At 45.8% G+C, this 15,346-nt stretch overlaps 1 long non-coding RNA gene across 1 annotated transcript; it reads left to right on the top strand.

Moving 5' to 3' along the window:
* Nucleotides 1–2,747: 2,747 nt before the first annotated feature.
* Nucleotides 2,748–15,136, top strand: LOC119374101 (uncharacterized). Its single transcript, XR_005180091.1, has 3 exons — nt 2,748–2,857; nt 14,838–14,977; nt 15,038–15,136. It is a non-coding gene; the product is annotated as an uncharacterized LOC119374101 (long non-coding RNA).
* The last annotated feature ends 210 nt before the right edge of the window (nt 15,137–15,346 follow it).

Below are 15,346 nucleotides of genomic sequence, written 5' to 3' on the forward strand. Positions count from 1 at the left end.
GTTTAAAGGCTGCAACCATAGGCGTGCGCAGGGTTCCCCATCAGGGGAGGGGGGTCAAAGGTTCATCGCAACGCCCCCCCCCCCCCACCCTACTAAATCAATGCAGGGGGCAGAGTTTGCGCCCCCACCCTCTTTGGTGACTAGAAGGGTCAACGTACGGGGCAGATTTCGCGCCCCCCTCTTAGGTGATTAGGGGGGGCGGCCGGCCCCTGCCCCTCCACCCCCTGTGCGCACGCCTATGGTTTGCAACCCATTACAATGGGTTCACCCATAATTCTTCATTGTCATCAACTGTCGTATCAACAAAGTGCATATAATGCCTTACAGATGGTACCTCGCTTCTCCGCAGAATGACGAATGATGTGGTGGGTTCTTCCCAACTTCAAAAAAATTATGATTTGTGGCGTAGTGGGTACGTTGCTAATGTACTTGTATTAGTAGCCACAACAGAGTTTACAACGAGCTCTAGAAATGCCGCTCTTCGAGCTTTCGCTGTGACTGTGCGGCGCTTTCCGCGCAGGCCTGGCGTTTTACAGCGAAAGCTGTTATGAGATCACTTCAGCGGCCGTTTTTGGCGCCTTAGTTGTCCGCCGCCGCCGCCGCCGCCGCTGTCCGTAACCAGTATCGCTCGAAATAAGAAAAAAAAACGAAATAAGAAAAAAGTTCCAGGATGGAACGAGGTTCGAACCTGGGTCCTCTGCGTGGGAGCCCAGCATTCAACCTCTGAGCCATGCCGGTGCTTGAAGCTGCTTTGCAAAAAGGTCCTATACAGGCTTCATGTCGGGAAGGAACCGCATTAACATTTGCAGTATAGCGTGGTAGAAGGGTAAAATAAACACCAAGCGTCACACAACGCGAATGCTGTAACCAGGCGTCACACAATGCGAATTGCGCAACGAGTCGGTTGTTGAATGCTTCCAACCCATTACAAAGGGCTCCGCATTAATTCTTCATCGTCATCAGGCACAGCATCAACAAAGTGCGCCAAATGCCTTACATGCGTTCAGCAGGTACGACGGCTCTCCGTAAAATGACGAAAAATGACACAGTGCCTGCTTCCCAACATCTCAAAAATTACAATGATTTATAGCGCAGTGGGTTCCTCGCAAGTGCACTTGTATTGGTTGCCAAGGAAGCCCATAAGCGAATGATTCATTTCCTCGGGGTCTCAATAAAGTTCTTTGTCCCCCCCTCCTCTCTCTCCCACGTCAGCGTATGTTATACAGCATGGCGGGAGAGGGAAATAGTGACCGGGCGTCACCCAATGCAAATTACATAACTGGTGGACCGTTTAAAGCTTCCAACCCACTACAAAGGGATGAGCCATAATTCTTCAGCGTCATCATTCGTAGCGTCAACAAAGTGCACATAATGCTTTACAGACGTGTAGCTGGTACCTCGCTTCTCCACAGAATGACAAATAATCGCTTAGTAGGTGCTTCGCAACTTCACAAAAATTGTGATTTATGGCGTAGTGGGTACCTTGCTAGTGTACTTGTATTAGTAGCTCCAAGAGAGTTTAGAACGGGCTGTAGAAATGCCGCTCTTCCAGCTTTCGCTGTGACTGTGCTGCGCTTTCCGCGCAGGCCTGGTGTTTTTTTCGCGATTTTAGGTAAATTGCTGCAATTATTTTTGGTCACTTGTGCAGGTTATATTATTTTATACTTTGTTTTATAATTGTTTTAGGCCTCTATGGACCACTGCGTGACCATGAAACATGAGACAGTGGATGGAGGACAAGTCTGGCCCTAAAGTGCTACGCACTTAGAATAATAACTTTACAGCTGTCGCCTCGAGGCCAAGGAACAGTCTCACTTATACTGAAAGGATGAAATCCATTGAGTCTTCAGGGAGCGAGCAAATACAAAAGAAGAGGAAAAACTGTCTTAGAAATGTGAGGAGTGTGGCAGGGATTAGCTCGCAGGTGGTGATCAGACGAATGTATCCGTAGATTTTCGGTCTCCTCAGCATGGATCTGGAATAATACCTCTGCGCAATCCGACGGCCCAAGGATGCCGCCAGGACCAAGGGGCTCCTGGCTGACGCCTCAGCGCGCGACCCGCAACACCGAGGCCCGAGGATTGTGATAATTAAGCGTCATCTTCTCCTGCGGCGATGCGACAAGTGGTGAATAAAAAGTAAAACTGAAATAAATGTAAAATTCATAACCGAACGCAGAGCTATTTCTGCACTGCTAAAATTTCACACGAACTTTGAATAACTGTCCTTCACTTTCTAACGACATCTGAGTGTTATTCTGAACGCAGGCGCGCACAAAATGTGAAGGAAATTCGATCGCCAACTTGCTGCAACAGTACAGTGAAAGCCAGGGTAGCACGTCAGGTAGCTTCTACGGCCCAAACAATGATGAGACCGCCGTTAGTACTGTGCGCAAGCTGTTACACTTGCTAGGCGCACGCGCGGTTCTTGTTTGTTCACTTTGCAATCGATCATAGAGCTACCGACTGGCATCTGAGCAATGTCTAGACTACGAAGTTCACAAGAGGCACATCTCTCACGCTTAAAAAATTTCCACATTTCTAATTGCATATGAGAGACAATATAACGTTTCTCCTTTCGTCATCTTGAAATTTGACGAAAGGGAAACGTTTAACTGCATGTGACAGTAACGATAACATATTGCATTGCGTACAGAAGGTATCATTGAGCATACGTCCTCCAGGGATATTCTAAATTAAACACCTAAATGTCTCAGGCTCAGTGACTACAGTTACAAAGAAGCAGAATGCCACGCTATATAGATGTAGTGCTCTTCGGAACGATGCTTCTTGGCATTGCGCTATCCAGATCTTCTTTAGAGTGGTTGCCAGACCTTGATCCAGCCAATATTCAAACGGTAAGACAAAAGTTCCTTTTGTTGAAGATATCCGGAAGCCATTAGAACCATGAGAACCATAGAACCATTAGAACCATATGGTCATATCCGGTTCCTCAGTGTGTAGCACAAGCTGCCTTCAATGAGTAACTGAGTGAACCATGAGTGAATGGATGAGGAATATGTTGTAACTGACGACGATCAAGAGCTACTTTTGCACATATAGCGCATCTGTCACCATAATGTTGATGTTCGCTTATGACGGACTTCAATGCGTGTGTCGCATTCCGAGCGTTTCTTTATATTGTTAAGCTTGTGCTGCTCGACATACATTATTTTTGTGTTGTTAATTATTGTTGTAAATAGTATTTTGCTCTTCTTGCTAGGTAGCTGCTGCAGTTTATTCAAGCGCGCTTGAACAGTTCTTAAAATAGAGTCACTTCTACTGTGGTAAACGTTTATGTAAATATATCTATTATACGCTTTTGCCCTGAGCTCTGTAAAAGTTACTGATATTCTAGAATTTCACATTTATCGACGCATCCGACCCATATTTGCTCGCCGCGCATTTGCGATAAGCGTAAGCGGATTTGAATAAATCTGATTATTGATTCGCACGCGATACACATGTCCAATAAACGAGCAGGAAAATAACGAACAAGCGCCGAGAAAATACCCGTAATTGCTAGAAAATGAAGATCACATGCGATGCAAGTCCCATGCGATTTTATTTTTTTAGGTATTTCTGTGGAATTTTTCGGCGTGTGCTTGTTAGTTTCCTGCTGGTTTTATTTCAGCAGCATAGGACAAGATGAGGGTAAGGTTATATTCCAGAAAGCACAAACAAGTGAAAACTAGACAATTCAGGATCTGCTAAAATATAGACTCGGCTTCTATATAGAACAAAATGTGTGATACATTATGCTGTGCGTGCTCCAACGTAAATGCCGTTACATTCACTGCGTGCGTTTTTGTGAAGAACGGGATGAAAATTTTAAAGCTTTTGCTCCATCTCCGAAGCATAGGTAGCAAACGGTCTTGATTTCCCTGCTCCATAAGACGCAGATGGTGTGCATAACAAAAAATTGGCTGCGTATCTGCGCGCTTCGCTGCAAATGTCGTCTAAAGACGATAGAAGAGGCGCTGCGTGAGATATGGACGCCATCTGGCAATACGTCGGGAAACATGAGTGCTGTGTTGCGGGCTGGTAGTCCCGGCGCAGCAGCAGGCGAAGACCGGCGGTGACCAACACGACCGGCGGGGACGCCAGCCAGCCCGAACACGCGGTTTGGCGCGAAGCGTTGAAGCAGACAAAACGTCCGCACTCAACGAGCACTCTCCACACACTCTTTTATTTACACGTCGCCTGGGTAAAAAAGGAATGCCAGAGCGGCGCTTCATAGCATTCGTACAGTGCAATACAGAACCGAAACCGAAATATAACAATGAGCTCGTGCAGAGGGCACGAAGAAAGCAAGTTTCAGCGCAGTCGCATTTTCAGCGCAGCTTAAAAAAACCAGGGTCTTTAGAATTACGTGTGTATGAATTTTCTATTAAAGAAACACACCACCTAATACTTACCTAGTGATGTTGCGACTCAGATATGCGAAATGTTTGCTTTTTGATCGACAATGTACACAAGTATGAACCTAGTCAGCCGTTCTAGATGGCTGGCCCTTGGGCAAGTGGTTCAACTTTGGCCGAGTGGCTGAATCGAGTGGCGTGCCGACAAACAGAAAGACAGAAAGACAGACCAAAATTTCTCCGTTTAAGTATCCCAAGAAAGACTATCGTCTTTAATAAGGTACGACTCATAGGTTTGATAAACGGTCACTTTGCTATCACACCTTCTTTGCATTGGGCCGCGGACAACTCTTCTCGCCGATTTTTATTGTGTTTCTCAGCATAAATTATATTCTGAAACACGCCTTCTTCATGCAATGCGACAGCGGACTGGGGTTTCTCTATCACAGAGTTCGTCATTGTTCCTGATGGATTGTTCACTACAATCTGCGTAAGCAATCTATATTCTAGAGGCACGGGAGGTGACATAACTGCCGTATAGGAGGCAACCCTTGACATTATTATCGAGTCAAACATAGGGCTTTCCAGCAACATAAGTCGCCACTTTTCTTTTGGCAGCATCTTTATAGAATTGCGTTAGAGTGTAGGGCATGTAATATTGTGCTCAAGTCAGGTGATAATCCTATATAAAGCAACAATGCAGGAAAACTTCGAAAATTTGTGTCAGTAGTCCTTTAAAAAAGAAAAACAGTATGGTTGTACAACATTGAATAGAAATTCACCGTATCAAAGAACCTTATATTTTCGAATAATTTGAAGCAATTGTTATTTACGATATCAGTATATAGTTTTTATCTATGCTTCACGTAAGAACGTGTGGCACCGCCAACGATTATTTTAAGGTAACAGAATAGACGAACCTGAATGAGCGTATTATCGCGTGGTTGTGGCGGTTCAGAAGCAAGGTCTCGAACCGCTGAAGAGTTACTTATTTATTGAGTGAACTTGTGACGGGCAAAACAAAAACCCAGACTTCAGGCTGAACTCATTGTACAAAGGTATTAGCGAGCACGGTCGTCGCTCGTGGAGAATCAGATGTTTGGGAAAACACGTTAGCTTTTATACATGCCTAATCGTACATACCAGCCTCATCGCTGGTGCTCACATTAGTTCTCGAATTAACTCCACCCCACACTCTTGCGTGCAATCTTGTTGAAGAATTCTGAAACACTCAAGAACGTTCCACTGTACTCAGGCGTGGCCTGAATACAGTCCTGGGATTCAGGCGTGGCACCTAGCGATAACTCGTGTCGCAGTTTTCACTGTCACCAGCGAAAACTGTACACAAATAAAGCAAGAACGCCTGTCCACTTGCCTTGTATGATTGGCGCAGATGCTCTGAGTTCGTGCTACAGCCTCTCACAGTCTCTCAAACTCCATCAAACTCCAGTACAGCCTCTGAACCTCCATCATTCCCGGTTTTGTGCTTGAGGATCGTGGCAGGCTCGCCGAACTTGTGATGTTAGTGGGTTCAGGCCTATTGCAGACGAAGAAGGTCTCACAGAAACATAGATGCTTTAATGTGGACGTGAGACGGAACTGACTAGCACGTTGCGCAAGCACTTACACATAACCCACACTTCAGTCTACGTCTAGTGAGTAATCGGCGTGGCAATGGCACACTAACACAATCACGGCACGTCGACCGAACGGCGACGCTGTCACCGAAGGTCCAGGCGTGCGTCGGGACGAAGGCCCGGCGCCGGGTGGTCTGGAACGTCGCCCAGCGCAGTAGCGGCCCAGGACACAGCTGGGCCTCACCGGAACACGCCGACGCCCGTTGCGCACAGGACCCAGGGCACAAGTCTTCAGTTGCCGCACACTTGGTCGGGAACGCGGGTCCCGCCCAGGCAGCTCAAGCTATCGCTATGGCCTACTGACTCGCGCGAGAGACGCTCATCGGCATCTTCTTCATTGTTGCCCCATTATATATGCGTGCGCTTGGCTACGCACTTCAAACGCGCCAAATTCCTATCACAGTCCTACAGTACCTGCGCAACAAGCTTCGCGGAATGCCCCGCGACAAAGAGCACAGGCCACAAGGTGGGCTTCGCGGTCGAGAACTCCAACTCCGCGTCGCGACCCACCTCACGACTTCCCTTGCACGAGACCAAGAGCACCACTAAGCCACTGAGGTCCACGACAGGAGTCCCCAGTTCACCACCAATTGTGCACGCGGAGGTGCCGATTTACTTTGGAATGACGCCAGGGAATGACATGAAACGAAGGACAAGGCACCACTCCTATACTGATCCACCATTGAGAGCGCTGCGTTGGCACTCCTGATCTATCGCAGTGTTACTGTCGGCAACCCCTTACTTCTGTCAGCCACCCTGTTCAGAAATTGGTGTTGCCTAAATGAGTTGTATATTGAAGTGGAGTTTTCCGCTCTACTGAAAAAAGAAATTACTGCCGCGTCTCACAAACCATGTAATGCTGCGAGACTACGAGGATATTTACCATCATTTTGTAGATATGACTTGCGCCTTTGGCGTACTGAGTGCCGGACCTTTGCGCATCCTATCTATCTATCTATCTATCTATCTATCTATCTATCTATCTATCTATCTATCTATCTATCTATCTATCTATCTATCTATCTATCTGTCTGTCTGTCTGTCTGTCTGTCTGTCTGTCTGTCTGTCTGTCTGTCTGTCTGTCTGTCTGTCTGTCTGTCTGTCTGTCTGTCTGTCTGTCTGTCGCAAGCCATGATACCGCAAGCCATGATATACAAATGAATGTAGCACTGAAGTAACAAATACCTGGAACCCCTGCTGAGCTCTTCTGCAAATTCCGTTAATTCAACTGCTAATATAACGATAATCTGCCAGCCCGCGTGCAAAATTTGCACCATGCGGGAATGTCTCCGTTTTGTTTGGAAAGTAAAATTGTATTCTTGTTTGTGAGGTAGCGTAGGAAGCAGTTTTATTGAAGCGTTCGGTTTTCTTTATAAAGAAAAGGGGTACGCCTGCCAAGAAACTGCGCAATAAGAAATTCTATACTTAAAGACAACCCAGCCATTCCTTAAAGTTTGGTGCATACAGGGTCGATGTCTTCGTTTCCTCACTTTCCAGATGTTTCAACATTCTGGAGGCGCTGACGTTATTTTGTCACAGTAAAACATAGTTCGATATTTAATCGCCCAAATGGTTCAAACAAGGTTAAGAGATTTGCGTTTGTTTGGCGCGTACTTCGCCACAGAGAGTAGTGATATGTTCATTCTACTTCGCAATTACGGCGTGTGTCTTTAGTTGTTGTATTAGCAGCCGCCAGTAGCTGTGGCTGCATGCCAGCACGCCAGCACCCATACAGACGCGACCGCCGGCTTCGATCCAAACTCGCGCTCGCCCACTGTCCCGAGATGAATAAATAAAGGGTGAAATCACCAATCGCTTTGTGCCATCTCACGCTGATGTTGGAGCCTGAAGTATGTTTTGTATTTATTATGGGGATAATCTGTATTTATTTAGCCACGCCTGCAAATCTCTCTTCTGAGGATTCGAGAATAGATCTTGGAAACACTACAAAATGCCGACGAATGCATTGCCTTCGAAGTTTCAGGAGGCAGCAACAGAATGTCTTCGTTCTTGCTTGTTTGAGACATAAATTCGCTAGAAGACAAGTACACTCGCGCACAGACTACATTAAAAAAACAAAAGACGGCAGCATCAACACCCGATAGCTCAATTATCTCGCGAAGTACGTAATCTCCTCGTGTGAATGCACCGGCGGCAGGCTGGCACAAAAGTCTCCTTTTCACGCGAATCAGCAAGGTCTCGTATATCTTTCGGATTTCCTCACGAAATCTGCGTATTCTATATGGCAATATTGAAAATCAGGCTAACGTTTGCATTTCATGCAGTTCAAGATAAGATGCCTACTATTGCCGCCATATTAAATTGATAACCGCGTTTCCTATGATGGTCATTCACACGACCAGTTCGGCCTAAATAGCATCTGCCGAAGGAAACCACAAATAAGTAGACAAACGGGTGGCGCTGCTTCCATTGAAACACACATTTTAAGAAAATGATGACTCGTTGTAACCCGTGCCATCTACGCACCGCGGGGACAAATAAAAAGCAAAAAATAAAACAAAATGGCGTCACATATGCAAGGGGAGAAGACGTCAAGGCTTTGAGCTACACTGCGCGAAGTTCGGTAATATTTTTGAAGGCTCTGCTTTTTTGTTGCCTTTGAGAGCTACGCAATTATTTCTGTGTCTTAACCCTCCACGGTGGGCTAGCGGTTATGGTGCTTGACTGCAGACCTTAAGGTCGCGGAATCGAATCGCGACTGTGGCGGCCGCCTTTCGGTGTAGGCGAAATGCTTAAGGTCCGTGTACTTAGATTTAGGTGCACACTGAAGAACACCAGATGGTCAAAAATTACTGAGCCCTCCACAACGGCGCCTCTCATAATCAGATCAGGGTTTCGGGACGTTAAACCCCTACCATTAATATTATTGCGGTACTTGTGTTTTTTAACATGGCTAATGGCTGGTGCTCTCTTCGAAAAAGAATCTCAGTAGGCAGTCCAGCGCTCGCTCATTGGTGCTCGTTTTTCATTGTTGCCGTCGTATTCTTCGAGTCGCTTCAAGGTGGGCAAACGCTGATGGCTGACAAACGCTGGTAACATAAAGGAGCAGTGAGAGCTAAGTTTTAATTTTGTTTGGGCTTTTACGCTTTAATATTTAGCTTTCTGACTGATACTTCTGAAATTGAATCGTAAATACCCTAACGTATTTGTAACTATTGCTAGCGTCATTGATTATGATGAATTGTGGCGTCTTTCAAAAAGCCTCAAAATGTCCGCCCAATATCATGAGAAACTAGCGCCGCACCTCGGCGAAGCACCATAAATCATTTGAGGTGAAATGAACTTTATATGGAGAACCCCGATCAGACAACTCCCGAAGGTGGGCCCGCCGCAGCTGCTGGCCGCGCACACGCCGGTACTGGAAGATCATTGCGCCCAAGCTTTGACGACGTTGAGAGCGGGCCTTTTGAATCAGGACCAAGCGTGCAGGAGCGAATTAAACGATGGGTCGGCTGCAGCTATCGCTAAAGGCATATGTATCAGCAAACCTTCAAGCGCCCTCACTGAAAAAGAAATAGATTACCTAAGTTCATCCGGTCAGATAACCTAGACATACTCCGGTTGCTTCTCCTGACGTCTTTGCGCGGTTTTGTAGTTTTTGCTTAATTCTTTTTTGTTTCTTGGTTCCCTCTCCATGCCTGCCGTCATGCGCAATTCAAATGAGCGGTGATCATGTGTGCCTACTTGTTCTCGTTTTTCCATGTTTGTGTTAATAAATTTCAGCTGGAAGTCAGCGCTAGTCCTGGTCGGTTCTTCGTCCTTGTGTATTACACGGGCTGTATTACACGCGCTGTTCACGTAACTGTGGAATACCAACTAGCCCGGTCACGCACCTTACAAATCTTAGGTTTTCTACGTCTTGGCATGTTCACTATTGTGTTTTTGAATGTCACTACTTCGAGTGTGTCGTCGTCTGCGGCGGCCGCTGCCATCGCAACGAAGGACACAATACTTTAACGCACTGCGACATAATGAGGAAATGCAGCAACCTCTATTATAGGCAGTATTTATAACAGTGAGAGGCTTATCTCGCTGGCCTTAGCAGTCACATTTGGTAACCCCGCCGGCGATCCCGTTCAGTCGGTGTTGCTTGGCATTCGGAATTGTCATATTCTACGGAGACTGCGTGCCAAGCGTATATTACGTGCTGCCTGAGAAACGTTATTGCATTTGAAACTGAAAAACGTTACCCAGTTTCTTTACCCACCCATTACACTTGAAGCGGTATGCGCCTTTGGACAGAAGATGAAGAGGCACGAGAGCCGCGGCAGGAAAGAAAAGGATGATGAAGTTAAAAATAAAGCAGATTAAGATAGACGCCTGTTCCATACTGAAGCTTTAACGCTGTTTCGTTTTTCAAGGAGGAACACCGCAATATTTTGGCGCAGCCGGCACTCGAACCCAGCATGTGGGTGAGGTTCTTCCTAGACGAGACCTCCGCGGAGAAGATTATCTTTTCGAAGTACCAATTTTAAGATGAAGCAGCGGTAGACCTAGCTTGTGAGCTCAGCTCGGAAGAACTCGTGAACCTGGTTGGGGAAAATGCAGCCGTGGACACAACTGAACTACGACGGAAAGGTGCTGTGAAAGTGAACTTGCGTGTGGTGACCTTCAACGACATAGTTCTTGAACCAGTGCGCCGAAAAGACTCCGGATCACGGTCTTCGATGGAAGAGGTGATCCTCGTTTTGAAAGCTCTTCAGCTGCAACAGGAACAGATTGTTCAACAGATCCAAATAGTGACATCTCTTATAAGCTCTCTGAATTCGCAGAAGCTGATGCCTTCGACGATGTCTCTTCAAGTGCAGAAAGTTGGATTGAGTTCTACGAATACGCCGCTGGAAAAAACAAGTGTGTCTCTGATGAAGATAAAATAACCAACAAGCGCGTTTACTTGAGAGGTGTTGTGCCCAAGTGGTATGAAATATGTGTCATGGAAGAGTGACGACTCTTGGAAGCTAGTGGAGAAAAAAAATTTTGACTTCATTCCGAAGCAATCAATTACAAAGATAGAGCACAGCGCTTAATTTCATGTCCGAGCAAAGCTCCCTTGTCGAGTACTTCTTTGAGAAACGCCGTCTTTTAAAGATGGCGGAGCCTGTGCTTATATCTAGGGCCGTAGTAGCCTTATTAAGGCACGCATTGCACACTGAAGTGTTCAAGCAAGTGCAAATACGGTCACCCCAAACTCTAGATGACTCTTGGAGTGTTTTTAGAACATACCATCAGCTTCGGAAACAAGCATTACCGCTAAGTCGAGCAACTGCTTCAGTCGGAGTAAAGCGGGCTAGACCAGCCCCGATCAGCGAGAACCGAGCCACCTCGCAAGTAGCACCGATAACTTGACCTGGCGCGTTCCAAGAGGTCGAGTGAATAATATCGACATTGAGACTCAGGAGTACCCGACAGAAAAAAACTAATAAACGAGGGTCATCAGTCCCACTGGATCACTCCAAATGAGACTGTTTATTTAAGTTGCTGTAGCCTACTTCACATTCCCGTCAAAGTAGGAAACAAACATATGACGGCTCTGGTAGACAGCGGTGCTTCTGTGTCTATTTTAAATGCCAAAGTGGTGGATGCAAGTCGCTTGCATGGTGGAAGAGTACTACGGGTACAAGGCTATGATCGAAAAGTAACCTTGCATGATCAGTGGGCCTTTGTAAACATCGAGTTCCAGGGTCAGAAAATAGTGAGCGAAGTGTTGGTAAAAGAGGGGGTGACGTACGACTCTTTGCTATCGAAACCAGATATCAGGAAACTGAAGATCAACGTATACTGGGACGATGTGGTTCTAGTCGAAGGAGTAGCAAGGAAGGAGACAAATCAGGGTAGACAAGGTAACCTACGAGTTGTCAAGTGCGCGGAGGATATCGCAACGACCTACCCTGAACTTGTATGCATAGGAAGCTATCCTCAGGTGATGAAGTCACACAAGGTTCCTTTCGAACTAGCTGACAAGACCGTCATCCGAAAATCACCTTACGATATGTCAAGAGAGCGAAAGATGTGGCTCAAGAAAGAGTTGCAGGAGATGCAAGATGCTGATATCATACGACCTTCGGTATCACCCTTCGCTTCGCCCATAACGATTGCACCGAAAGAAGACGGAACCTTCAGATTATGCACCGACTACAGGGTTCTCAATCGTCAGACAGAACTCATACCATTTCCCATGCCGAAGAGCGACACAATTATAGATGGGACCGGTCGTTGCCGACATTTTTCCCGTATCGATTATTGCAAAGGTTTCTGGCAGATCCCACTAACCGAAGAAACAAAAATGTACACCGCTTTTATCACGTCATTTGATCTCTACGAGTATCACCAGCTTCCTTTCAGTTGAAAAAACTCGCCAGCGCAGTTCCAGAAGATCATCAACGACATCCTAAAGCTATTCCTTGGTGTTTTTGTAATGCGTACAAAGACGATATTATAGTCTTTTCGAAAACAGAGGCTGAGCATCAGGACCGTATGTCTCAGGTGTTAAACGCCTTGAGCTTGGCACATCTCAAGGTTAATTTTAAGAAGAGTTATTCTTTCAACGAAAGGTTGTGTTTCTTAGAAGAGTCTTCTATGGGAACACCATAAGCACGAAAGAAGAGTCCGTCGAGAAGATCTCCCAGTTGAGAGAAACCATATGACGTTCATTCACTGCGTGTGTTTTTGGGACTGGCAGGACATTTCCGATCGTTAATAAAGGACTTTGCTGTCAAGGGTTGATGTCTCACGCGCTTAACACAGACAGAAGTTCCTTTTGAATGGAGTGACGAATGTGGGAGAGTTTACCGTCACTTGGTGCAAAGAATTTCTGCTGACCCTGTTCTACGCATACGAGACTTCACTTTACACTTCGAATTGAACACTGACGCCTCACATTATGGGACTGGTGCAGTGTTGTATCAAAAATGTATTTAAACATCCGGCCGAGAAAAGCGACACGTAGCAGGCTACTAGTTACACCTTCAAAGCCGTCTGAAACTAACTACACTACTACTGAAAATGAAGCACTGGCTGTTCCGAAGGGCGTTGAGTAATTCCGTATGTACCTGGACGGTACGAAGTTGACTTTGTTCACCGATAACCAGGCCCTCAGTCATCTCGTGAATATGACCCAATCTAAAGGACGTATCGCCAGATGGGTGAATTACTTGCAGCAATTTGACTTTACCATCTCGCACCGACCAGGACCGCTTTTAACCGACGCAGATGCTCTATCATGGTTGATGCTACAAAACAACACAGAACTATACGAAGAAATCAATGAAGTGAAGCTTCGGGAAGTCTCCGAACAACTGGCTTTTACTGAAGGTCTGTATCAAGTCCCACCAACGCTTGTTTCCAAAGTGTTTTATTTGTACTATGATAGCCGACAATCTGGAGGACACGACGGATTTTGACGCACCTAAAACAAGTTGGTGAAGAGATTTACGTGGCCTCACATGAACGAAGACGTCAGTCAGTACGTTCGTTCATGCCATGTGTGTAAAATACGCAAAGCCTAGTGTGAACAGCCTACGCACGCCATGATACTACCTTGCCACTTGAACGTGCCTTTTGAGGTAGTTCACCTGGATTTCGCCGAACTAAATAAGAAACAGGAAGGAGTCAGAAAAACGGACGCTTTTCTTCTGGCCATAGATGAATGCGCCAGGATGGTCGCGGCACGAGCAGGAAAAGAAGATGCAAATAGCGTCAAAATCTTTCTCGAAAGAGATGTTTAGGACTAGGCAGACTATCGTATGTCATAACGGCCCCACGTTCAAGAGTGAAAAGCTAGCAACATGGGCTCGAGAGCACAATATATCGATGAAGTTTTGTGCGCCATAGCATCCCGCGGAGAATGGGCTTGGAAAACGTGTCATATGGGACGTGATACAATACATCAAGATGTACAACAGTTTTCCGGGTGGATGGAACTGCTCTTTAGAAGCAGCCGTAAAACATCATAATCGATCCTACACAAGTGAAGAGTCCACAGTACGCTTCTTCAGGAGAAACCCCTATTCTGCAGGCAAACCGTGAGTTGGGAGTCTTGGAAAGCCTAAATATCGTCGAGAAGAGGCAACAAAAATCACAGGAGGAGAGGTACCGAAAACGAATGAAAAAGAATTTCGACAAGAGGCATCTAGCAGACATGTCAGACATTCAAGTCACTAACCTCGTACTAGTGAGGAAAGGAATGAGAGATTCCAGTGCGAAATTTTACGGTCCTTACTCCGTGACCGAGACAGCCACCCAGAACGGAATTTCGAAGACAGTCTGGTACACTGGTGAACGTGGAACAGTTGAATGTGCTTCAATTGAACATGTCTTCAAGTATCACCCCAGGAGGGGTAATTAAAAGAAACCGGGAAGAGTGAAGCGGTATGAGCCTTTGGACAGAAGGTGAAGAAGCCCGAGAGCCAGGGCAGAAACGAAAAAGGAGGAGGAAGTTAAAAATAAAGCAGGTTAAGATGGACGCCAGTTCCATACTGAAGCTTTAATGCTGTTCCGTTCTTTTAAGTGGGAACACTACACAACTCACGGTTTCCTGTTACTCCTGCCATCAATCCTAATTGGAGTTTGTGCTATTTAGCTGAGTGCGCTATTAAAGTCGATTATTTCGCTCAGTTGAACATGAACCGCATTACCTCGTTACAGAATGTGGTGTAATGAGATAAAAAAGGGCTCGACACTACGAGTACATGTGTAGTCTTTTGTATGTATGCCGTTGGGCAAACTCTCCAAATTAAAAAAAAGTACGTAAGACTTGTAATTTTGACGTATTTAGGGTGGTTGCTTTTCTTACCCTAAAAACATTCGTTTCTTTCTTTCAGTTCATGAATACGACTGACCCAATTTGGACGTACAACACCACTTTTATGTCCAATAATTTTACGTGCAAAGTGGATCAAATGGTGAACATAACAGAGGAAGCAATTAACTTCAATAGGAGCATGTATTACAGAGGAAACAAGTAAGACACCAGCAACATAATACTTCCACGCGGAATTACTTATGTATACTTTCTCCATAGGACAGGATATCCGGTGGAAGGACTTTTTTCTCTGAGCAATACGACTTACCCTTATGCGATCTTAATTGGTCCACCAGGTAAGCACTTTCTCTCCCACCGTATTTTAGTTCCTAGATCATTGCGGAAACCTATTCTGCTTCATTTTACAAGAAGTTCGCGGTTGAAATGAGCTGACATGTGCCTATAAATAATGTCGACATTTCGTGATAGAAGCAGTTGTGGGTTTGGGATGGTCTTGTTTGCTAAATGTGACTGTTTACCGGAAAAACGGAGCTATTTAAGCGTGGAAAATGTATGTTAGTCGCGAAC

The sequence above is a fragment of the Rhipicephalus sanguineus genome, chromosome 11, assembly GCF_013339695.2.
Source record: "Rhipicephalus sanguineus isolate Rsan-2018 chromosome 11, BIME_Rsan_1.4, whole genome shotgun sequence".
NCBI lineage: Eukaryota > Metazoa > Arthropoda > Arachnida > Ixodida > Ixodidae > Rhipicephalus > Rhipicephalus sanguineus.